This window comes from Staurois parvus, unplaced genomic scaffold (genome assembly GCF_062004578.1).
Source record: "Staurois parvus isolate SC_StPar_1 unplaced genomic scaffold, SC_StPar_1.0 ptg000022l, whole genome shotgun sequence".
NCBI lineage: Eukaryota > Metazoa > Chordata > Amphibia > Anura > Ranidae > Staurois > Staurois parvus.
In genome coordinates this window covers 9,259,320-9,284,667 of record NW_028317818.1, presented here as the reverse complement: position 1 = coordinate 9,284,667, position 25,348 = coordinate 9,259,320, and the positions used below count along the sequence as shown (strand labels likewise).

General features: G+C 43.7%; 1 protein-coding gene across 2 annotated transcripts in view; it reads right to left on the bottom strand.

The window, feature by feature from the left end:
* Positions 1-25,348, bottom strand: part of LOC149472200 (LITAF domain-containing protein-like) — a 78,616-nt gene that overhangs the window by 46,761 nt on the left and 6,507 nt on the right. Inside the window, exon 1 of one of the 2 annotated variants that reach the window (XM_089692524.1) lies at positions 12,460-12,574. The exons of the other annotated variant lie outside the window; for it this stretch is intronic. The gene's annotated coding sequence lies outside the window, so the exon portion shown is untranslated. Of the gene's footprint in view, positions 1-12,459; positions 12,575-25,348 lie in introns of those variants that run through there. 2 annotated transcript variants of the gene reach the window in all.

Genomic DNA, 25,348 nt, shown 5'->3' with positions numbered 1-25,348 from the left:
ATGGAGTTTTTCATGTTGTCAATTTGATGTTATTCAGAATCATTCTGTATTATACTTGATCAGTGTTACATAGTCTGGCTGAAAAAAGACAAAAGTCCATCCAGTTCAACCATTCAAAAAAAAAGTTATACTCCTATACCCACAGTTGATCCAGAGGAAGGCAAAAAAAAACCCCAGAAAAGCACAATCCAATTTGATCCTGCAGGGAAACAAATTCCTTCCTGATCCCCCAAGAGGCAATCGGATATTCCCAGGATCAACTTTACCTATAAATGTTAGTAACCAGTTATATTCTGTGTATCTAAGAAAGAATCCAGGCCTTTTTTAAAGCAATCCACTGAGCTGGCCAGAACCAACTCTTGAGGGAGTCTATTCCACATTTTTACAGCTCTCACTGTGCAGAAACCTTTCTGTGTTTGGAAATTTAATTTCTTTTCCTTCAGATGTAAAGAGTGCCCCCTTGTCCTCTGTGATGACCTCAAGGTAAATAGCTCTACACAGTGTATATGTATGTTATGTATACTGTATTGTAATATTGTTACCCATGTTCTGACTGAGTGATGAGTATTCTCCATTTCATTGTAGCTAATCCTCAAGAACCTTAAATTCACTCACCTCTACTATATTATGGAGTTTATTTATAATGCGTATTACTTTCATTACTTGCAACTACAGATACCAGAGGTTCATATAAATGCTTTTATTAACAGCTGATTTCTCCTTGGAAATATTATACAGTATGTGGTAAGGACCTATTCACATGAGCAGTAAACCAGCAGCAAAACCTTTGGTACCAACAATGGCAATAACATCTCCCAAACACCTGTTGATGAACACAGCATAGCTAGGGAGGAATATCTCTGTCAGGCCTCTGTACCATAGTTAGCAGTGGTTGTGACTGATTAATTTACATGCATCTGTTACTTGGAGGCTGGCACTGGGGTCAGCGGGTCCACGCCGGACACTCTTTACCCAGTTAAGCTCAGTGACACTGCTGTCGGCTGGGTGGAACCTGATGGGAAACTCTAAGTAGCTAGTTCTTCATCAGGTTCACCTTGCTTGTGATTGACAGTGGATGGATTTCATTGCCGCTATTCAGATCAACAGTAACTATGGAATCAGCCCATTGCTATCCAATCTCAATCACAGGCAAGGCAGACCTTATGGGGAACTAGTCTCCCAGTCTCCCAGAGTTCCCCCATTAAGCTTCACCCACACAAATGGTGCAGAAGCCATGGAGCTGAGATGTTGGGGTGATGGAGACTGGAGAATAGTTCCCCATCAGGTTCGCCTTCATTGTGATTGACAGCAGAAGGCAGTAGATGGAAATATATGAACCATCATTACACCAGTCACTGAGACTTTTTTTTCAGTCTGACTAACTATGTAGCCTATATAATATAGTTTCTAGGAGTATACAAGTCATACTTCCTTTCATAACATCCTCATATTCCAAACACAATTCAGATATTTATAATGAGCTTGCTTGCACATTTACACAGGGTGTTTACAAGGTGTTCTCTGACTCATGGAGGCTTCCGTGATATTTCTTTTTCCTTCAACGTTTCTAGGATCACTTCTATGCTCTGGAGGGATTTATTAATTTGCTAATTTTCTTCAATAACTCATATTTACTGAATATGTGTTATTATCAATAATGAGTATCATTCAATATTAGTAAAAAAAATGGTACAATTTACTTTAGATACGTAGAACTATATGAGTTAGTCCTACCTGGCAGGATATACATTGAATGACTTATTCAGGTAGGTTGTAGCTACAAAGTCCTGAGTAAATATAATGAAGATTGTACAGAGTTTGCACAAACAGATTGTGAAGAAAGGCTCTTTCAGTCAGGCTGCCTTTTTCAAATACTTGACTCTCAGCAAACCCTTAAAGCATAAGTTCACCTTTGGAACATACTACATGTTCCACCCATATATAGGATGGAACATGTAACATGTTTCAGCTCCTGCCTCCTTTACCCCCGATTCCCCCCTCCCTGTGACAGCTGGTGGAGGATCCTTTCCCTGCACCCGCTGTCCCAATTTAAAAAGTGTGTGGCTGTGTGGGGCTCCATCCCCATGCATGGCCATGTTATTCATTCACAGAGTTCTGTGAATTAATGAATTACAAGTACTGTCAATTAGTGTGGCCAACGGCTTGTAGTTCTTGGTGAACTACGGGGGCACTGGTGAGTACTCTTGCAGTTCATTTATTCTTCCTGCCATTCAGTAACTGCCTGCCCATATTGGAGATAAGGGCAGACAGTGTACTGGAGCCTACAGGATCCTGACATTGCACCCACCATCTACTGATCGTGGGTGCAATGCCTTACAGGCTGCAGTGTAGCAAAATAATAAATGCACATACCTGCAAATAGATGGGTTTTTTTTTTTTTTTTAAATAAAAGGTGAACTTATCGTTTTAAAAAAATATTATTTCATTCTGGAGAAAATCCAGCCAAGGCTTTCAATGTAGTACTAGGTAACACTGCTAGTGCATTTTATTGCAAACAGACTGCTTTGCTATGCTGTCTTTTTCTTTGGTTCCTAATAAAGCTAAGGGAAAATAAAATTGCTATTTTTACATTGTAGAACTAGATCACACTGCTGTGCCAAGACATTCAATATACCAACAAAACTAACATTTGTAACTTAAAATTTTCATTTTCTACATGAAAAATGCCTGTGGTATGCTATATAATTCACTCGCTGCCAAGTATTCACTAAACAGCCAAGGGATGCTGCATTTTTTGGTTAAAGAACTATCATTAAAAATGTTTTATGTTATTTATCTCCCCAAGGGACCAAGTGATATATGCTAGTTCAAATCTGTCTCTTAGTTTCTAAGCAGTGTGGTCCTATGGGTTCCCACCCTTCCCCCCTGAAGGATTCATGTTTGACAGTTGTGTTGTCTGGGAGCAGTGGCCTCTCTTGAGACCAGTGCTGACATTTATAAAAAAGTATCAACTGTCTGCGATGCTGCGTGTCTATCAGTGTCACTTTTATGAGTGAATGATCAGTGCTGTTTGTTCATCCATAATAATAACAGATCATTCAGAGCTGCAGTTCTATGTAATCTCTCTGTGGCTGCAATTACTTCATACAGGCCACCAGCAGATAGTACACACAGAGCCACAGCTCTAAGTCGTCTTCTACTGTCATAAATGAACAAGCAGCGCTGACTGTTCTTTCATAATAGTGGCAGATCACTCAGCTGATAGAGGGGTGCAGGTCTCTGTGCTGGCTGTATCTCCTCCCACAGGAATGCCCATAATTTGGGCTTCAAAAGGAGGTGGAGCTACATTCAGCAAATAAAAGGTATGTTTTGGGGACAATGGGACCACTGATCAGAACAGGACAAAGTGCTATATGCTCTTGGTGTCCTGGGGAGCTAAATAAAATAATAATAGTTAAATAAAATAATAATAAAAATTAACAAAAGTAGTTTTTCTTTACCTTGGCAGCAAAACTAACCATTATTAGATTGTTGAAATATATTTCAGCTAGATGCATTAATTAATATTTTAGTCACTTACGTTAGGCCATGCTGCCAGTGCATTGGCCAAAATATTTTTTTTACACATTTTGCTGTAATTGGCAAAGCTGAAAATTTTTATTATTTTGTTATTATTATTATTATGCAGGATTTATATAACACCAACAGTTTGCTTAGCGCTTTACAATATAAAGGGAGACAACACAGCAATGATACAGTTCAATACAAGAAGGTTAGGAGGGCCCTGCCCCTTGGAGCTTACAATCTAAGAGTTTGTTCCATTTAAAATGGCTTGTTGTAGCTGAAGCACCAAATTAAAAAGTTGTGCATCAAGTATATTTTCTACACCAAGCAGGCGTGTTCCTAAGCCGCTACTCCATGTGTCCATTCACACACGGAGGCACAGCTTGGCCCCACTCCCTCTCACCTCTCATTGGCTGACTGGCTGCGACTAACAGCAGCGGAAGCCAATGGCTCTTACTTGCTGTCTCAGCCAATGAGGAGGCAGAGACCCAGGACAGCAGAGGCTGTCGTGCAGATCACTGGATCACGATGGGGCTCAGGTAAGTATTGAGGGGAATAGGAGCAGTGCTGCACACAGAAGGTTTTTTTATCTTCATGCATAGAATACATGAAGGTAAAAAACCTTGAGATCTTACAACCACTTTAATTGCTGTAGATTTCTTATGCACGGGGGTTAATTATATGTGCACCGTTAACCTAAGATATAATGTGTCTCATATATACAGGTGAAACTCAAAAAATTAGAATATCGTGCAAAAGTTAATTTATTTCAGTAATGCAACTTAAAAGGTGAAACTAATATATGAGATAGACTCATTACATGCAAAGCAAGATAGTTCAAGCCGTGATTTGTCATAATTGTGATGATTATGGCTTACAGCTCATGAAAACCCCAAATCCACAATCTCAGAAAATTAGAATATTACATGCAATCAATAAAACAAGGATTGTACATAGAACAATATCGGACCTCTGAAAAGTATAAGCATGCATATGTACTCAGTACTTGGTTTGGGCCCTTTTGCAGCAATTACTGCCTCAAAGCGGCGTGGCATGGAAGCTATCAGCCTATGGCACTTCTGAGGTGTTATGGAAGACCAGGATGCTTCAACAGTGGCCTTCAGCTCTTCTGCATTGTTTGGTCTCATGTCTCTCATCTTTCTCTTGGCAATGCCCCATAGATTCTCTATGGGGTTCAGGTCAGGCGAGTTTGCTGGCCAATCAAGCACAGTAATCCCACGGTCATTGAACCAGGTTTTGGTGCTTTTGCACGATATTCTAATTTTTAGAGTTTCACCTGTATTTACAGCTGTTTAATATACATGAAATTAGTAGTTCAGTGAAAATGTAGTTATATATCATTTTGCCACAGTAAGCATCTATTTGAGCAAAGTACTGCTGCATACTTGCCTGCAGTTAGAAGGCATCAGTGGCTAAGTGGTAGTAGGCTAGTAACAATGTAGACAACAGCTTTAAGAGGCTTTAAACAAGGCCCACATTCTGTAGCTACTGTCAGGAAGCCAGGTTTGTGTTGCAAAATCTCTGGAAGGAGCCACTGGAAAAGATTGGGTCTCCCTTCTTATTGAGAGGCTGCCCCTGTTACCAGTCCCAATAGCTCAAAGACTCCATCTCCAGTCCTGGGGTCTTTTTACCATTTTCTGCAGAACACGGAAAAGGGAGGGAGCAGGGTTTGGGTAGATACCTGAGACAAAAAAATTAGGACAGCTTCCAGCAAATTCCTTAACAATGACAGGTGCTTTAATAACAGCCTTGTTGTAGCCCAGGTAATTGGGGAATGCGAAAAGATCCTATGATTCTGTAGGAGCAGTCCTAAGCCAAATATAGCACCATGGCCCTATATCAGAGAGTTCCAAAATACCTGTAGCTGAAGGCAATGAGTCTTTCTCTCAATGCCCAGACAGTTGCCCAACTCTCTTGCAATACTCTCCAGCCTGTTTTCACCAGGGGTCTCATGCTTAGGCCCCCAGCCCATAGCACATGTTGAGGCCTAACACAGTATCTTTCCTCACACAGGCCTTCTCCTAGGGGAAGCCTCAGGGAAGAGAGTTACAGATGCTGACCAATTCCTTCCAAATATTTATTATTGGCTGGGTTGCATAAAAATGTATAACTCTAGTTCTGGTGTTCTGTAGAAGAAGGAAGTTCGTGGAGCATACAAGACCCTGAGGTGGTGAGAGACAGCTGTCAAGGGGATGATGAATGGTTTCTGTCCGCCAATAGAGAATGAGCTGATGCAGACCAAATAGGAGAACTAGGCTCTATAAGGTGATGAAAACTGTAAGTGTGATTTCAGCTGACAGTGTAAAGGAATAATCCCAGTGATTACATTGAGGGATAGAAGAACATACAGGTCCACTTCAAAAGTTTTAAGTGAGAAAGTTCTTACACACACTGCAGTGGACATCATCCGCTTTATATTCCAGATCCCTCTTCAGCTTCTAGCTGCAGGAACTATCCTATCAGCCATCTTATTTTATTAAATATACTGTATAGGTACCTGTATGTATTCATGTAACATCACTAATACATCAATAATTTGTTTGATATAATAATAGCATTTCTATATATTTCAAAGAATCACAGCAGAACTAAGGCTCTTCTAATCTACCCAGAAAGCATTGCGCACCCTAAAGGAGATGTCAGATGGGCAATTCTGATTTCCCCTAGGTACATGAAAAGGTTATGACCAGGGGCGGACTGACCATTTGTAAACTCGGGCACTTCCCGAGGGCCCGGGGTCAGTAGGGGGCCCCATGAGATGCCCCTGGTACCTTTTTCATAGGCTTTTTTGAGTTTAAGCAAGGACACAGGGGCCCCATGATCCCCTATTGCCCGGGGGCCCCATGAGTTGTCAGTCCGCCCCTGGTTATGACCAATTCCAGTGGTAGTAGCATCTTGCCAATGCAAATACCACAAAAATTCAACTTCCTTTTTCATTACTGGAAGGCACGCTGACAGGTTATTAGTTTTGGTAGTGAGACAGGGACTCCACGCAGAGATGTCAACCTGGAACAGTTTATAGGGTAGTAGCATATCATAATAATTACAATGCAAGAGAAAAGTGTTACTGTGCTGTGTTTGTGCATACAGAATAAGAAGAGATTGAGAATTTCAACATACAACATACATACATAAAACAAAAATACAGATAAAAATACGCATATGACTAAGGCCACCATTAGAAATTGTGGGACCCTTTATAACCTCCCTGACAGGGCCGCCACCTCCCCTACTCAAACACAGAGAGGACAATAATCAGACAGTGACTCTCAAGCGCCGCAAAAAATTGTGGGTGTTGCAAAATTGCTGTACACACATTCTGTAATCGTACTTACAAACACACACTGTACAGAATGTACACCCATAGTCCTTTTTTTGACGTTACCCTGAGATGACTTGTCCTCCTGCAGCTGTTAACTCTTCACTCCATTTGTTTTTATCACTTTAGCAGGGACAGCCCTGAGCCCACTAGAACTAGATTAGTTAACTGTTGGGAAGCAGGTCACTTAAAATTGCCTAAAATTATTCCGTCTGCTCCCTAAACTAAAAAAAAAAATAGTCACTTTTCTGCGCCAAGCTGCCCTGTGAGGACTGATGAAGTTCGGGGCCAGTACATGAGAGTTGGCTCCACCCTCCTATCAGCGGTCCTGTATAGAACCATCTGAGGAAAAGTAGGGGGTCAATGGAAGGAGGGATGGGTGAATGAGAGGAATCAAGGGAAAAATGCACATCACAAAGGAAAATAGAGGTAAAAAAACAGGATGACTCTGTGGATGTTAGGGTGAGTTGACATGACTACTCCTAAAGCAGGCCATACATTACAAAATTTTCTTTCCCTCAACTATAGCTACAACATTACATTTTGACAGCGGGAGTATAACCCGACAGGCTGATTGTACTGAACCCAATCAATGATTCAGCTTCAGTACAATCAGCTTACCCATTGATGAATTGAAATTTGATCCTGCTGAATTGGTCAATGTCAGGAAAGGGCTCACCACTGGTGGTGCTGTGGCTCACCTGCTCTGTGGGTGCAGTACCAGTTCCTACCAGAGAGTGCCGTTCAGCAGCCGGATCTCACCTCCTGAAATCAAGCTATCACCTGAGGCTGATTGCAGGAGGTGTATTTAAACAGCAACCAGGCCTGCGATCAGTGCCTTGGTGTTTTCCTTGAGCCTCTGCTCCCTGCTCCCGTCTTCCTCTTCTCCTCATGATTGATTCTCCCGTGTATGACCCCGGCTGGCCTGACTACTCTTGTTGCTGTTCGCGTTTGTATTTGGGTGTAGGGTTGTTATTTGAGTTGTTGTTGCACTGTGCGTTTCATACAAATAAATGGTATTATTTTCATTACTCCTGAAGCCTGGTGTTCCCTATGTTAGTCCACACGTCTCTGGTCATAGCCAGTTTCCTGACATAACACCACGGCAAGTCCTGACCAGAAGTGGCTGCACAGGGAAGCCATCTTGGCTTGTTATTTGTGAAAGATGCATCCTGATGAGGTTGTGTACTTGTCTCTGCTAGTCTTAGAAGACAGAGAATATGGTTATCAGATTCTGAAGGAGTATGGCAGGGATCAGCTGCTAGAGTGCATGCAAGTTGCTAATTCCCTAGTAGATCAGGGAACAGAGTTTTCTGAGGTGCAGCCATTGATCCAGGTTTGTGCTGAGTTGGCTCTGTCCAGTACCCCTGAAAGCAGGGATGACTTTTCCGCCATTCAGTGTGAATCTAGTAGAGTAACTGGTATGGTTGTTGGAGGATGATCCTATCCAGTCTGATTCGGTGCCCTCTATCCAGCCTGATGATCCTATCCAGTCTGATCTGGTGCCCGCTATCCAGCCTGATGATCCTATCCAGTCTGATGACTCGGCGCCCACTATCCGGCCTGAGGGACTGATGTCCGCTATCCAGCCTGATGATCCTATCCAGCCTGATGATCTGGTGCCCGCTATCCAGCCTGATGTTCCTATCCAGCCTGATGACCCGGTGCCTGCTATCCAGCCTGATGATCCTATCCAGCATAATGACTCGGTGCCTGATGACCCAGTGCCTGCTGCCCCACCTGATGACCCGGTGCCCACTGTTCCGCCTGATGACCCGGTGCCTGCTGCCCCACCAGACAACCCGGTGCCTGCTGTTCCGCCTGATGACCCGGTGCCTGCTGTTCCGCCTGATGACCCTGTGCCTGCTGCCCCGCCTGATTTGCCAGCCCCTGTTGTCCAGCTAAGCTGGCCGATACCTGACTCCCAGCCTGCTTCTGGAGATCCTGTGTTCTGTAACCTACCTTCCTGTGTTCTCATACATAAAGATATGTCTATCAGCAGGAAACCCAGCCAGCTGCTCGACTCCGGCAGTGGGATATCCAGCCAGTTCCCTGACCCAGGCAGTGGAACATTTTGCCCATTAAGGACTGTTTGGAGCATCCTGAGGCCGCTCCTTAAAGGGGGGGTACTGTCAGGAAAGGGCTCACGACTGGTGGTGCTGTGGCTCACCTGTTCTGTGGGCTGCAGTACCAGTTCCTACCAGAGAGTGCCGTTCAGCAGCCGGAATCTCACCTCCTGCAATCAAGCTATCACCTGAGGCTGATTGCAGGAGGTGTATTTAAACAGCAACCAGGCCTGCGATCAGTGCCTTGGTGTTTTCCTTGAGCCTCTGCTACCTGCTCCCTGCTCCTGTCTTCCCCTTCTTCCCATGATTGATTCTCCTTTGTATGACCCCGGCTGGCCTGACTACTCTTGTTGCTGTTCGTGTTTGTATTTGGGTGTAGGGTTGTTATTTGAATTGTTGTTGTTGCACTGTGCGTTTCTCACAAATAAATGGTATTATTTTCATTACTCCTGAAGCCTGGTGTTCCCTATGTTAATCTACACGTCTCTGGTCATAGCCAGTTTCCTGACAGTCAAATTTTGATCCGTCTATGGCTGGCTTTAGGATAACATAAGCAGAAGAAACAGTGACAGAATCACTTGTCTGACATGCTACTAAGGACTAACATTGCTAAAAACATTGCCATAGGCACAACAGCCCAGTTTTATCTGAACGTGGGAAAGTATTCATTCAGAATAACATTTCCAAACTCTATAGGCTTAGAAATGTGGTCCTAAATGTGATAGAAAGTGCCACGCCACAACATTATAATAGCATGATGTAGGGGTTTCAAGGAGCAACAAATATGAATCTGAATTTTTACCATAATAAAGGCTGGGCATGTGCCCAACCAAGGTAAAAACAACATGATTGTGTGGGAGGAATTTATGTGAAAGTGTTTAGCTGTTTAAATACCAATTAGTGCACAATGTTATTAGGAAATATTAAACTGCTCCAAGGGAGCAAAGTACAACATGACTAGGAACTCGTTAGACAGGAAGAATGTTTGCACTGCAAGTTAGAAATAACCTTTTTTAAAGGAGAAGTATGGCCAAAGCTACTTTGGCCATACTTCTCCTATGCATCACAGGAGTGCACTTCATTCTGCACTTCTGTGACCTGTATTCAGCCGACAGCGGGCTAAAGTCTGCTGTTGGCTGACGTCACTAAGCTGGTCCAGGCTCTGCAGGGATTCTGACTGTAATGTTGGGATTTACCCAGATGCCTGACTGGCAGCTTGCTCGGCCTCTTCGAGTGCCCCTGAGGTCTGGAGCCAGCAGCTCCCGCCCCCTCCACATCTGGTGCTCAAGTGAGACCTGGAGGGGCAGAAGAGAGAGACAGTGATTGACAGTCACAGGCTCTCTGCTCACTGAAGACCAAGAACTTGAGATATTAGTGGTCTTTGATCACTCAGTTCTTGGTCTTAGAGGTGGAGGGGGACAGATGCAGCATCAGGTCTATGCTTCAAGCTAGGTGAGTATACCTTCTCTTTTAACTGGAATTAACAAAACTAAATCACAAAATGTTTGTGTCTGGTAGTTGTTACTTCTGTGGTGAATGACCAAAAAATGTCTTTTAAATCCACAGATTTGAAAATTTTCTTTAGTAACATGGATAAGTGATTACTGGAAGCAGAATATACAGGGATGCTATTTGAATTGTTATAGAATACAAATCACACATGCATGCACACACAGAGGTTGAACTGGATGGACCAGTGTCTTTTTTTCTACCTTAGAAACTATGTAGCTAATTACAGTAACCTATAGCAATCAAGTTAATTCCTGATTACAACATTAAAGCATATCTATACCCAAGAACAAAAATATAATCTGTTGCAGTTTATGGTGGGTGCAATAGTTTTCTTTATTCAGGCTTTTTCCCTTTATTTTCATCCAGTGATCCTTCCAGTAACATGCTCTCTGACCTAGGAGCACATCACTCACTCACCATACTGTGTTCATGAATGGCAGCATTTCCACCCCAATACAGAGAGTTTGTTAGCACTACTGAACACCACATCTTCCCCTTATCTTTTTAACATGGGGGCATGTTCTTTAATCCACAGATAGCAATAGAGTCAAAATCAGAGGTAACAGGAGACCTGAGACCTGCCTCAGGGTGTACGGGATCTTTGCAGGACACAATACAGAGGTTAAACAACAAAAAAGAAAAATTCCCAGCTCTAACTTGCCAGCCAGCTTGCAAACAAACCAAATTAACCTGTCTAACAGTATTCGTTAAAAACGGGTTTAGTTAGCACACATTTGCAAATACATGCAAACATACATGCATAAGCTACAGATCCTCATCACTGCACCCCAGTATTCTGTAGTTCCTAACTCTCCAATTTTAAGAGCCCCCATAGTAGACGCTTATGTATTTAATGGATAGACCAAGGGCATATGGACCTAAGGGAGCCCACCCCTCCTTAGAGGTACAGGAGCGCACTGGACATCCAGCATGTAGCAGAATGGCAGCCAAGGTGTCCAGTGCGCCCCCTTGACCAACAATTCAACAGTACAAAAAATGGCCTCTGCCCCAGTCTATAACTGGCTTTCACAGCAAGGAGCACATGGAAGATTCCCAGCTCTAACTAATTTTTATTTTTTGTTATTTGACATGCATCGCCCTTCCATGGGCTCCTTTCTGTGAAGGCCAGTTACAGACTGGGGCAGTGGCCACTTTTTTGTACTGTTGAATTGTTGGTCGAGGGGGCGCACTGGACACCTTAGCTGCCATTCTGCTACATGCTGGGTGTCCAGTGCACTCCTGTACTTTTAAGGAGGGGTGGGCTCCCTCAGGTCCATCTGCCCTTGGTCTATCCATTAAATACATGTGCCTTTACTATGGGGGCTCTTAAAATTGGAGAGTTAGGAACTGCAGAATACTGGGGTGACGAGGCTCTGTAGCTTATGCATGTATTTGCAAATGTATGTTAACTAAACCCGTTTTTAATGCATACTGTTAGACAGGTTAATTTGGTTTGTTTGCAAGCTGGCTGGGAATTTTTCTTTTGTTGTAATATATTTGCCAACATAACATTCTCACCTCGGTCTGTATTACTGGACAAGCAATACAATTAGTGCCCCAAGTAAAATGTATTTATTAATGTAAATTTTAGCAGTTGCTTAAGAGATGCCTGTTATGCAAACTCGTAATAGTAGTTTAAAGTTTTTAGAAATAACGTGTCCAGGGGCAGACTGACAACTCATGGGGCCACCGGGCAATAGGGGATCATGGGGCCCCTGTGGGTCTTATGTAGAATACACCCTCATGGGAGTATTTTTAGCATTTTAACATAAAACAGTCATTTCTTAATGGTAGTTTAGATAAATTGACGCACACCAGAATGTACTTTGCAACATATAATACTAGAAATGTGTTCAAGACATTTAGAAACAGTTCAGTTAAAAAATCAGCAAGGAACTTGGTTCATCACAGGTTAGGATGGACACAAAGCAAGGGAGATGCAACATGACTTAATAAGAATATCTGATAAACAATTTTATCATTTAATAAAAAGCAATGCTTCACAAAGTAACTTACAATTGCAGCCGACTCCAGAGACTCTGCAGCACAGTACCGACTCTTTGTTCAGTGTGAGAAGATATGGGTGTGTGATTTAAGATGTGATGTCATTTCTTATTTTACTAGTCCAACCCTATGTTGAGAAATAATGAAGTTACCGTGCCAATAATTGTATGACTAAAGAACGCAGGTTAATCTGTACAGCAAATATAATCTGTTTCAGGCTCATTGTTAATTTATGTAGCAATGTCATGGTTTAAAAGTACCAATGACACATTATCATGCTTCCTGGTTAAACAATTATAAAGGAAGAAAAAAAACACACAAGCCTAACAGGAATTTCTGATCAGTGTTAAGGAATAGATTATAATACATGAGTGCTCTTTTTTCCTTCTGTGTTGTTTTCCTAAGAAATGATCCAAATTAAAACATTCTGTCCCACATATTGTAGCAATAACACTTGATCTTGTGATGTCTTAGTCATACATGCAATGCTCTGTCTCATCATCTTTTATTAAAATGACAAATTTTGTTGGATAAAAATTATGTCTGTAATTTATTTGAAGGTTCTTTTAACACATTATAATGTGTTCTATCCGTCACGTATTAGGGAAACACATTTTTCTTGCGTTGTTTGATTCGGACAAGTAGTGAAAACATTGCTGATCTGGCACGGTTGAGGCAAAACTTCACCACGTGAATTACAAAAAAAATTATAAATATACGTTTTCTGGATATTTAAAGAGAGTTTGTCAACATGCCCATTCAAGGCCAGGTCACAGAGTCTCCTACTAGCCCAGACCTTCCAAATGATTGCATCTCTCCCCCGCTGCATACAGGTTCCACAGTGGACAGCGTTGGGACTTACACAGGGTTGGCGATGTTGTCCTCCTCATATGACATTGCTCAGGCTTGGCAATTAGCTTCTGAGGCCCAAGCACTGCATTATGGGAGGAGGTCACATACTTCCCCATACCTGGAAGTATTGGTGTCATGGAAATTATGTATTGTTGGTTGAACTTTAAATGTGTCATATATGAGTGTTATTCATATGTCTCTCGTGTGGCTTAATTAAAGCTCTGAAGGCTGCAATTGGGCCATGCGCATGTACAATGTATGTATTACAGTACTCAGCTCGGTAATGGATGAGATGGCAGATCTGCGCTTATAGACCGGCGTGTATACCACCACGGCATTCGATGCGAATGCCGCCGGCGGTAGGCCGCGGGCCTGTATCCACATATCAGCAGCATAGTACCACATGGACTTCATAACGCAAGGCGCCAAGCGGTGTGAACTCCGCGTGTAGGCTCATGTATATCTTACAACCCATTACCGACCTGAAACTGTATCTGGATGGATGTGTTTTAATAAAGATCGTATCGGGCCCATCCAGGTACAGACTGGTGTTTAGCCTGGGGGATGCTTGTACAGAGAATGAACATACTGCTAGGAGCTGGGACAGGAAATATGCTCTCCATAGAGGGCTCATGGGGGGAAGGGGAGGAAGTCTGCTGACCTCAGAGGGCTCATGGGTGGAAGGGGAGGAAGTCTGCTGACCTCAGAGGGCTCATGGGGGGTGGACCAGTGATAGATAAAAGTAAAGGCTATGCTCCAATCGGAATGTACATCCTGTGTATAGGCACTCCCCATTGCATTGTTCTGTGGGAGGGGATTGACCTTATTCATGTGGGGGGCATGTGTGTTTGTAATAAAACCAGAGGGTGAGAATGAAAACTTCCTCTATGTGAATTCCAACAGCAACCTGAGAGTGTCGTGTGATCTTTTCCAGGTATAGGGAGCTCCATTCCCCACATCTCAACAGAGCTAACCCAGTTGGATGGGCAGGATTCGTGTAGTTTAGCTGCAGTCGTGGTAAGTGAGATTCGCACAGCTTTATAGGGGATTTCTGCGCATCCAACTGCGAGTACTCACGGTAAGGAGAAATTCGTTAAAGCGAATTTCCAAGACATTGGGCATTTCCAAGGGCTCTTACAGAGGACAGAGCAATTGAGGAGCAAGGCAAAGGTGAGCAGCAAATGGGGGGGGACTACTTAGAGAGTCTGTCAATTATTATAAGAGTGGTCACTAAAATGGCAGAGAACAGCCCCAGCAGCACTCCCTTCTGGACTGCCAGCACGCAATGACAGAGCACCCCCCTTACACTCAAAGTACCCCTTTCTATCATATTTCCCCATCAGAGTGCCCCTTTACATTATATTCCCCATCAGAGTGCCCCTTTCCATCACATGTGCCCATCAGAGTGCCCCTTTCCACAATATGTACCCATTTGTGCCCCCCTAACATAACATGTACCCTTCAGAGTGCCCCGTAATATAAATGTACTCATCAGAGTGCCCCTATATATAAATGTGCCCATCAGCATGCCCCTTATTTTATGTTAGGGGGCACTCTGATGGGCACACTTTATGTTAAGGGGCACTCTGACGGGCCCATTTTATGTTAAGGGGCACTCTGACGGGCACATTTTATGTTAAGGGGCACTCTGACGGGCACATTTTATGTTAAGGAGCACTCTGATGGGCACATGTTATGTTAAGGGGGCACAAATGGGCACATACTGTGGGAAGGGGCACTCTGATGGGCACATGTGATGGAAAGGGGCAGTCTGACTGGCACATGTGATGGAAAGGGGCACTCTGATGGGGAATATGATGGAAAGGGATACTTTGAGTGTAAGTGGGCACTCTGATGGGAATACCTGATGTAAGGTGGCACTGTGATGGGGATACCTGATGTAAAGGGGCACTCTGATGGGGACAACTGATGTAACGGAGCACTCTGATGGGCACACCTGATGTGATGGGAATACATGATGTAAAGTTGCACTCTGATGGCGACACCTAATGTAAGGGGGCACACTGATGGGCACACCGTATTCGGACCTCAGCCAAAAGAAAATTTTAGTGACCGGACCTCCTTGAATTTTAATTCAATACCCCTGCTCTATAAGGTCTTTTTTGATGTTAGGATAAACATTTTTTCATGGCAGGCAATATTTTCTTGGTAAAAATGTATTAAAAATGTGTTCTTCAGTAGAAACCCTAATTGGCAATATGCAACATTTTGCACCTGGAAGGTACTGTTGAAGTGGCTAGCAAAGACTTCAGGTGGCTGTGGATAATGAAGTGTATCCCCTAACAGTTACCGATGGTGTTGGTTACTGGACATGATGGCTATTAAGGTGTCTATTTTTTCTGTGGCATCAGGGATGATGTTAGGATACCGAATGCTTGAATCCTGTTGCCTAGTCTTACCAGATATGTGACTACACCAGAGAAGCCAAACTACAACTTTAAAGTGAACACAAGACAGTTATCATAAAACACACAGGAACAAGGAATAAAAAGCATAAACATCAACAACCTATAAGCAATTTACAGAAAAGCTAGCTAAACTAACTAACTTAATTATATACAAATGGCAGCAGGGAGATTGAGGTGGATGGGTGTCAAGGCAAAGTAGGCTCAAGCTAGGAATGAAGAGGCAAACATGTAAAGAGTAGAACATGCTGGATACAGGTAGTACATAGTTACATATAGTTTCTATTTACATATTTTATAAGGTTGAATAAAGACACTGGTTTTCTATTCCACCTGCCAGCTGGCCGGACAAGCTAGAACTATCAGCGGGGCTCGGTGCTGGAGTTTGGCTGAGTGGCCTGTGGGCACCGGCAGCCTGGTGGATGGCGGCATCTTGCCTGCCAGCTGGGCTTTCACCACCTGTTCTGAGCCTCCCTGAGTGGCTGTGTCTATGACCAATAACAAATGTTGTCAGCAGCTCTGCCTCCAGACTCCGCCCAGTCGGGACTCTGTGGCTGGGAGCTGGTCTGGTGCACAGTGAGCTGTGCTGTCTTTGGCTGTGCCAATCCTGTCATTCCATATCTCTCTCACACACAGGGGCGGACTGACAACTCATGGGGCCCCCGGGCAATAAGGGATCATGGGGCCCCTGTGTCCTTGCCCAAACTCAAAAAAGCCTATGAAAAAGGTACCAGGGGCATCTCATGGGGCCCCCTACTGACCTCGGGCCCTCGGGCAGTGCCCGAGTTTCCAAATGGTCAGTCCGCCCCTGCTCACACAAATCCTGCGAATGAGATTTTGAGAGACAGGATTCACAGTGAACAGCTGCATGGGTGCGAAGTGAGAAGTGCCCTTGTAAAGTAGCCTCTGCTATGTCTTTGCTAGCAGCCCCACTCCATGATGTGCCCAGACACTCACACACACACAGCATGGTGCTACATAGGTGTGTATGTGTGCAACTGCAGGCTTTGGGGACAGTAGAGGCTGCAAAATTATTTTCCAATGCTTCGGCTGAATTGCTTCAAGTAATTTCATGCAAGTGCAATTCAAAAGATATCCCTATTTAATTTTGTTCTATGTTTGAACCCCCCCTCAACTTCACAGGTGCACACATAATGTATGTCTCTCACCTCTGCTACTCTGAGTCTCTGAGTGCAAATGACTGTCACTCCTCTGAAAAGCAATGCACACATGGATTGCTTTTCAGAGATATTTGACAGGTGGTAAGAAGGTGATATGTTGCCTTAAATACTGCATCACCCCTTCCACAATCATGTCATGGTTGTGGAGAAGTTGCAGCACGGACTCTTTTGTTTGACTGAGTTTCAAAGAGGGCAAATTGTTGGTGCCTGCTTAGCTGCTGCCTCTGTGACTGAAGTTGCCAATTTTTTTGCCATTTCATGAGGTACAGCATCAAAGGTTATGATGGCATATACAGGCTTGTAAGGGCACCAGTGCATTACTTTGAGCAGGGGCCCATTATGCTATTAAGATGACCCTGCACTCAAGCTCGAGCCAGACACAGTCAAGATGGCTGTGCCCTGTACTGGAGACACTCCATGGACAAGCATTGCAAAATCAACTTCTTAAAGATGGCTGCTGCACTAATTAATATTTAACAGAATCCTGTCCACACTGCAGAAGAATAATACAGCAGCCAACAAAGGAAGACGTTCTGTAGTAGTTATCAGCTACAGTCCAGATTACATACTCCCCCCACCAAAGAATCTTTGATACTCCAGAGAGGGGAAAGGCCACAAGGAACTAAGTGTAAGTTCAGAATAAGTTTCTAGAAACTAAACTGATTTTATGACATTTCCTACAAACACATCAATGGAGGCTGCTACCAAGGTGTGTCAGGAGTGAAGCAAGGGGCACAAGTCTTTGGTGCTGTTATGAGGAGCACTGAATCATCATACAAATGCATAGTTGAGACAATATATTCTGAACTGTTGCCCTGCGAGCCATATGTAAGTCTGTGTGGGGATCATACCATTTTCTTGATCCTCTATTCCCTGGGTTCAGACATTATAGAATCTTCTTGTTCATGCTCGGGTGACTCTGGTTTCCCTTTTCTGCTTCCCTTTCCTGCTAATGGGACACTACTCTGCCACAGCGGAGATGTGTATGCTATAATGATGTTTTCTTTCTGAAGGAAGGGTCCCTAGCATGTCAAGGTGGGTAAAAATTAAATCTCTTGGTTGTGGAGAGAAGATTGACACACTAAGGAAATATGAGTTCATCGTAATATATAAAATCCACATAGCAAGAAAATAATAAATCTGCACTTTTAGTCCATATATGGGAGTCCAATTGCCATCAGTGGTTGCTTGTTCTTAAGAGTCAGAAGCAATTCTGCAGAACATTAACAAAGAGGAGTAGGAAAAGCGCCATCTAAGTGTAGTATAGGACACATTTATTGACACATATTAAGCAACTCACATGGATAGAGTAAACAACACTCTTCAGCAAGTGAAACACAGCTCTGCATTATCCAGTAACAGCCCTGCTAAGAGGATGCACTGCAGACACGTTGAGTTGGTTGCACTGGAGGCTCCCTAAACTTCCTGTTTGGGGTGGAAAGCACAGCAATGGGGCGGATGTGACGTCACTCCTGGATACTGATGCAGCTATAAATTACAGAGCATGTGTGCTCCTTCTTCAAACCATGTCTTGCTCCATCTTGGAAGTGGTACTTACGGGCAGGAGAGAGCTGGTGGACAGCAACACCTAGCCATACTTCTGTAACATGTGGCCACATCCATTGCATCAGTATTCAGGAGTGACATCACATTTGCCACATCGTTGTGCATTCCATGCCGAACAGGAAGTTCTGGGTACCTCCAGTGCAGTTGGCTCAGTGTGTCTGCGGCGCATCTACCTAGCGGGACTGGTGCTGGATAATGCAGAGCACTGTTTCACATGTTGATGAGCATTTTTTACTTTATCCATGTGAATTGCTTAATATGTGTCAATAAATGCATTTTGTCCTATACTACACTCAAATGGTCTTTTTCCTCCTCCCCTTCGTTCAAGGTGTCATTTTATACTTCTTAAAACAGTTGTTTAATGAGCCTGCTCCCAAAATCTCTTCCTTGGTCAGAATGGAATCTCTATGGGAATCCATGATAAACAAAGAACTTCTCCACTAATAGTCTGGCAACTGTAGCAGCTTGTTGGTCTCTCATTGGAAAAGCTTGGGCACGAGTGAAATCACCAGTCACTACCAGTACATTCCTTTGGCCACGCGTGTCGGGTTCTAGACTCAAGAAATCAATGCACACCAAATACAAGGGACCTTGCCTCTGGAGATGGCCCACTGAGGTAGTTCTGAAGGCCAGAGTCTTCCTCCAGGTGCAGCAGAGACAGGAGTGACAGCAGCTCTCGACTTCAATCCACATATACAACCAGTTGAAACAATGTCTAACTGGAACATTCTGTCAGGTCCCAAATGTCCATGTTTATCATGTATTGCATTCAGCACTGTACCCCTATGTTTCTCAAGGAGGAACAGGTGCCATCTTTCTTCATGCTCATCCGAGGTCTCCCTTCAGTAGACCACCCCTTTCAGCAACTGTAAATGATCCCACTCTTTGTTGACCAGTCAATCCCCTTTCGGAAGACTCTCAAAGTCTTTGAAAGACAAACAGCAGAGAGGATATTCAGGTTGATCTTTTATTAAATCTTTCTTGGAGAGAGTAGGCAGACTCTTTCCTCACCTGGGTCAATTTGCAGTAGAGCTTGAGGATGCCAGCAGTGGTGAATCTGAAGACTTTGATTCCTGTTGCCCCACTGGCTCTGCTTGGACTCCTTCTGAATTCAATTGAGTTCACTCTTCCTTAACCCCTTTACGCCGGCCGCACACAAATGTGCAGTCTCCTGGTGTCTGGGCCTAGACGCCGAGCGGCCGCACATTTGCGTTCATGAAACAAAAAACATACGTGCTGAGAACGCATGCCCTGCGCGCTCCCAGCACACGTGTGGTACTCACGGAAAGGTCCCGGTCCGCTCTTTCGATCGGGACCTTTCCCGATCATGTGACCACCGTGACGACGAGTCACATGATCCCTAAACCACGCCCCACCCACCCCGCCTCCCCGGCATCTGAAACTCTTAAAGGGCCGGGAGGCACCAGCGGGAAGGGATTAAGCATCTGTGAGTCATAGGGTCTTCTTGACAGAGCACCAAACATCCCTAATGCCAGGGTGGTATTTCAAACTGAGAAGAAACCCAGACAATGCCGCCAACCATCAATGTCTCTCCAAAAAAACTTTGGTACAAAAGGAGTGGATTTTGCTCAACACCTCAACCCTAAAGGAGATTGTATGCATGCAGAGATTGTATATTCAGTCATCTTAGTTGATTCATATATCCAAAAATGAAAAATCTAATACCGAGAGATATCATTGACTTACTAATTTATTTTATTGTTTAAAAGCCAAAATACATTAAACATATACATACACCCTTTAAAAACATATCAAAAGTCATATCTAAATATCAGTCGGATACCTTCAAACCTAATATCATATACTGTATATAATTGTCATGTCTTTGTAAAAGACTGGTTTGAATTATCAAAGCTCTCAGAGACAAAGGGACAGCCATATAGAATAGACAGGGATAGACAAGGTGCCCCCCCCCCCAGTCAATCTGCAAAGCAAATGGCAAAAAAACATACGTTGAGTAGATCATTAGTTTTCAGGGCATGACACTATATCGTGGACAAAAGGTGAGCCCAGTATGTCCCAATGTGCTTAGTACTTGGAGTTGCATCAACTATGATTCCATATATATATATATATATATATATATATATATATATATATATATAGACAAAGGCTTAGTATACTTGTTATAGCCGTGAAAATCCAAGCCAACAGGGAGACAACTGGATGTGGTCCAGAGGAGGAAACAGTTGTCATAGAGGTGTTCTAAGGAGAATCTTTTGACCCAGATTCACCATGTATAGCCGTCAACCTCCCTTGCACATATAACTGCTGCTAAAAGGCATCCACATACATACTCCGGTTCAATTAGCCAGCACAGATGTCCCACGCATATCTTAGCCCCACTGCAGATCAAAGATCATGGGTAAGATTGTTGTATAAAGATGGTGGTCTTCTAAGATCCATAGCTTGATAGAAATTAAATATTGCCCCTTTTTACACATAAAGATTGGTATACTTGTCAGTCCATAATTTGATTTGATATCAATGCAGACATGGCTGATGATCCGCTTGACCGGTTTCGCCGGACCTCCCCCGGCTAAATCAGAGGCATGTGACTGTTTCTGATATACATTTGTTGTATGCTCCCCTCCCCTCTGCTATATATGAATAAAAAGGTGGTGCCTGGTAGGAAATGTGTTTTATTTTTATTGGCAACCATCGATGTCCTGTGGCATCCACTTTGGTCGTGGCAAATACATATGTGAGTGGGTTGTTATCTGTCTTAACATCAAATTCTATCTGTACGAATATCCTTTAAGCTTGCTCTCAACAGCCCACTTCAAAACCAAAAACTTCAAATTGTGGGAAGCATAGTTTCTCTCAGACAGGGTAAGCCTTCGGCTAACATAAGTAACAGATCTCAGACATTTGTCATGTTCTTGATACAACACACTACCCAGTCTCTCTACTGGCATCAACATTTATTATTTATTTATTTCAGATACTTATATAACACCATCAATTTACACAGTGCTTTACATACATATTATACATTCACATCAGTCCCTAACTCTCAAGGGGTGTATAATCTAAGGTCCCTAACTCACATTCATTCATACATGTACTAGGGCCAATTTAGACAGGATCCAATTAACCTACCAGCATGTCTTTGGAGTGTGGGGGGAAACCACAGTACCCAAAGGAAACCCACGCAGGCACAGGGAGAACATGCAAACTCCAGAGAGGTGATGCTGTGGGTGGGATTTGAACCAGCGACCTTAGTACTGCAAGGCAGAAGTTCTAACCATTTACCCACTGTGCTGCCCTAACATGTAGCTAATAGGGCTTGATAAGGTCAGCATAGGCCAAAACTGGGCACTGGTCAAACTCGTGGCCGGAGGCCAGTTTGGGGCCCCGTAAGAGGCACCTGGTTCCTTTCTCATAGTTGCCATTGTCTGATTTTCAGACCTGCGATGTGTCCGAGCATTATGGCTGTCAGTATTGTGTTTACATTCCTTCTATCTCCCTGCTCTGTGCCTAGTCCCTGTGCTGTTTAATTGCTAGAGTAGATCCCACCCCTCTCCCCGCCCATTCTGTGGGCGCTCCTGGGCTAAGATGCCCTTGGATGAGAATCTGAGGGAATTTCACTCCTATTGGAGAGGCTCTGCTATTCCCCCCACCTCTGCTCTGCACCATCTTCTGCCTGCATGACATCGGATCACAGGTGTGTGAGCCTAGGAAACCGCACCACAGTGCTGGAGGGGACACACTTCACTTGCATAGCATCTATACTACTGAGGGGTCTGTATAGGGGGGAAAGGGGGGGGAGTTCTACTATTGAGGGTCTGTACTTGAGGATGGGGAAACATTTTTTAAAAAAGATGAAATTAAAATTAATTAAAAATTAAACTAAAAAATTGTAAAAAGTCTACTATTGAGGGGTCTGTACTGGAAGGAAGGAGGGGGGCTTCTACTACTGAGGGGTCTGTACTTTGGGAAAGGGGGGCTTCTTCTACTGAGGGGTGTGTACTGGGGGAAGGGGGGCTTTTGCTACTGAGGGGTGTGTACTGGGGGAAGGGGGAGCTTCTACTACTGAGGGGTCTGTATTTGGGGGTAAGGGAGGGCTGCTACTACTGAGGGGTCTGTATTTGGGGGTAAGGGAGGGCTGCTACTACTGAGGGAAATGTACTGGGGGATGGGGGGGTTTCTACTACTGAGGGGTCTGTACTGGGGGAAAGGGGGGGCTCTACTACTGAGGGTCTGTACTGGGGGGAAGGGGTGTTCTACTACTGAGGGGTCTGTACTTGGGGAAATGGGAAAACATAAAAAATTATTAAAAGAAAATTAATTAAAAAATTAAAAATTGTAAATAAAAAAATAATAATAATAATTTGTAAGGTGATCATCTTCCTGGTAGGGGCAGTACATTACTTTTAATCTGCCACTCTATATGTTGCCGAGCTCGGTGCCCCCAGCCACATTAATGTTGCATCATAAAGATGGCTGTAGCACAGCGGGCATATTTAAACCTGGAGGCACGTGATCTCCTATTGCCTGGGGGTAAGTTGTCAGTCCACCCCTGGTCAAACTCCATTGTAACCGAAGAAAGGCCCAATCACATTGGTTGGACCACCTTCTATGAACCCTAGGTACTTTCTGAACCTTTTGGCTTGATGAAATCTTTCTAAGGTCTAGTGCTCTTCTTCATCTTCTTCAGCCAGTAGGAGCTTGGTGAGGGGTTGAGCTATCTTTGCAAACCCTTCCACAAACTTCCTGTAGTAAGAACAGCATCCAGATATTATCTCAGTTCATTCATGTTTTGGGGCTTAGGCCAGGAGGTGATGGCTTCCAACTTCCTGCGATTCAGTGGCTCATCAGCGGAGACCATATGCCCATGGTAGGTGACCAATGGATGATAGAGCTGGCATGTCTCAAGAGGCAATATCAACCCTTCTTTATAGAGTCACTTCAAAACTTTCTACAAACCCTCCAAATGCTCCCCTAAAGTCAATCCAAAGATGATAATGTAATCCAGGTACACCAACACTTCAGTAAGGTTCATATCACCAAATGTTGGAATGTTGCAGGGGCTCCTGCTAGACCCTGTGACATCTGATTAAACTCAAAGAACCCCACCAGGCAGATAAAGGCAGTTTTTTTCCCACTCGTCAGGCTGCATGGGGATCTGATGGTATCCATTTCTCAAGTCCAAAACACTGAACCATTTGGCCCCTGATAGACATCGCAGTGTGTCTTCTATTCAAGGAGTGGTGTACCAGTCTGGGATGGTTCTTTTGTTGAGGGTGCGGTAGCCAATGAACATTCTCAGTGATCCATTTTTCTAACTTATCACCACAATAGACAAAGTAAAGGGACTTCTGGGTTCCAGGACAAATCCATTTCTCTTCAACTCTGCAATCCATTCTCTGAGGTCATCTAGGTCTGTTAATGGGATTCACCGAGACCATCCTGGGAATGGTTTGGTCTCTTGCAGACAAATGCGATGCTGAGTGCTCTTTGCAAATTCCACATCAAACTCGTTCATAGAGAACACTTTCCACATTTAGAAGTTCTGCTTTGGCCCGTTCTTTCTATTCAGGTGTCATAGGGTAATTTTTAGGATAAAACTGGTCCTTTGACAACTCTTCTGTGGTTCCCTCCACCAAGTCGTGTGGTGCGAGGAGTGTAGCTCAATTCACTTGTCCTATCATCTCTGAAGACCAAAACCTTACTAGAGAATCATATATATATTGCATACACTGACAGGAACTTTCCCATGGGTTCTCCATAGAACCTTAAGGCTACTTTCACACTGATCCTAGCAAAAGCGCGGCAAAAATGCATATGCGTTTTACCAGACATGTGACTCAAGAACGCACTAAAAACGCACCACAGGTGCATTTTTGATGCGTTTTTGCCGCATTTTTCATTGATTACAATGGAGAGGTGCATTTTTGGTGCTTTTCTTTTACCACTTCAAGCAATATTTTAAAAAATGCGCCTGACCTGCAACGGATCAGTATGAAGAGTTCATAGGAATACATGGGCGCATGTTTTTCTTATGCTTTTGTAAATGCAAAAGAGGAAAAAAAAAAAAAGATCAGTGTGAAAACAGCCTAATGGAAACTAATTCTGGGATTCATTTCAAACTCGAATCTTCCCTTTGTGGATCCCCTCAAGAATAATGTAAGGACCGGGTTGATCCCTATTCAATTTGACTGAGGCCCACAGACACATCACTTCACCTGGCTGCAAGATGTTTGCTTTCTTTTCCAACTTCCATAGCTTTCCCAGACCTTTAACTGGGGCCTTCTACTCTTGAACCAAATGCTGGTACATTGACCACAGCATGGGAATTACACTTTGAATGGCATCATCACTCTCTAAAGCATTTGGAGTGAGTAACCATCAGACTAAGTCAGTGTTCATCCCCTCATGATGAAACTCCGATTAGACCCTTGAGGGCAGAAACACAAGATGGCCAATGTGTCAGAAGTCTTTGGCCATCTTACTATCAGGGCAGAGCTTGACTGGGAGGTACCCATCATAGGGAAGTTTCTTAGTCCTTATTCCCCAGATTTCTAGATCTTCTAACTTCCCCAGGGGCAGGTGCTTCAGGTGTTTGTTACAGAAGTCGCGGTAGATCAAGGTCACTTGAGCCTCAGTGTCCAGATGGGCTTTTGTGTAAGCACCCACCACCTGAACAGGCACTATAGGATAAGGGCCCATCAGCTTGTCAGTAAACTTGCTTGCAGGAGCTGAGGTGACTCGTTCTGCTGCTTGAGCTCAAACCCTTCTTTTGGTCTGATGGCAGTTCTGTTGCCATCTAGGCTGACAGTTTTGGGCTTCGTGTGCACTGATACTGATCTCCTGTGCTCTGAGATCTGAGTCTGAGGGTAATTTGGGCAGCCT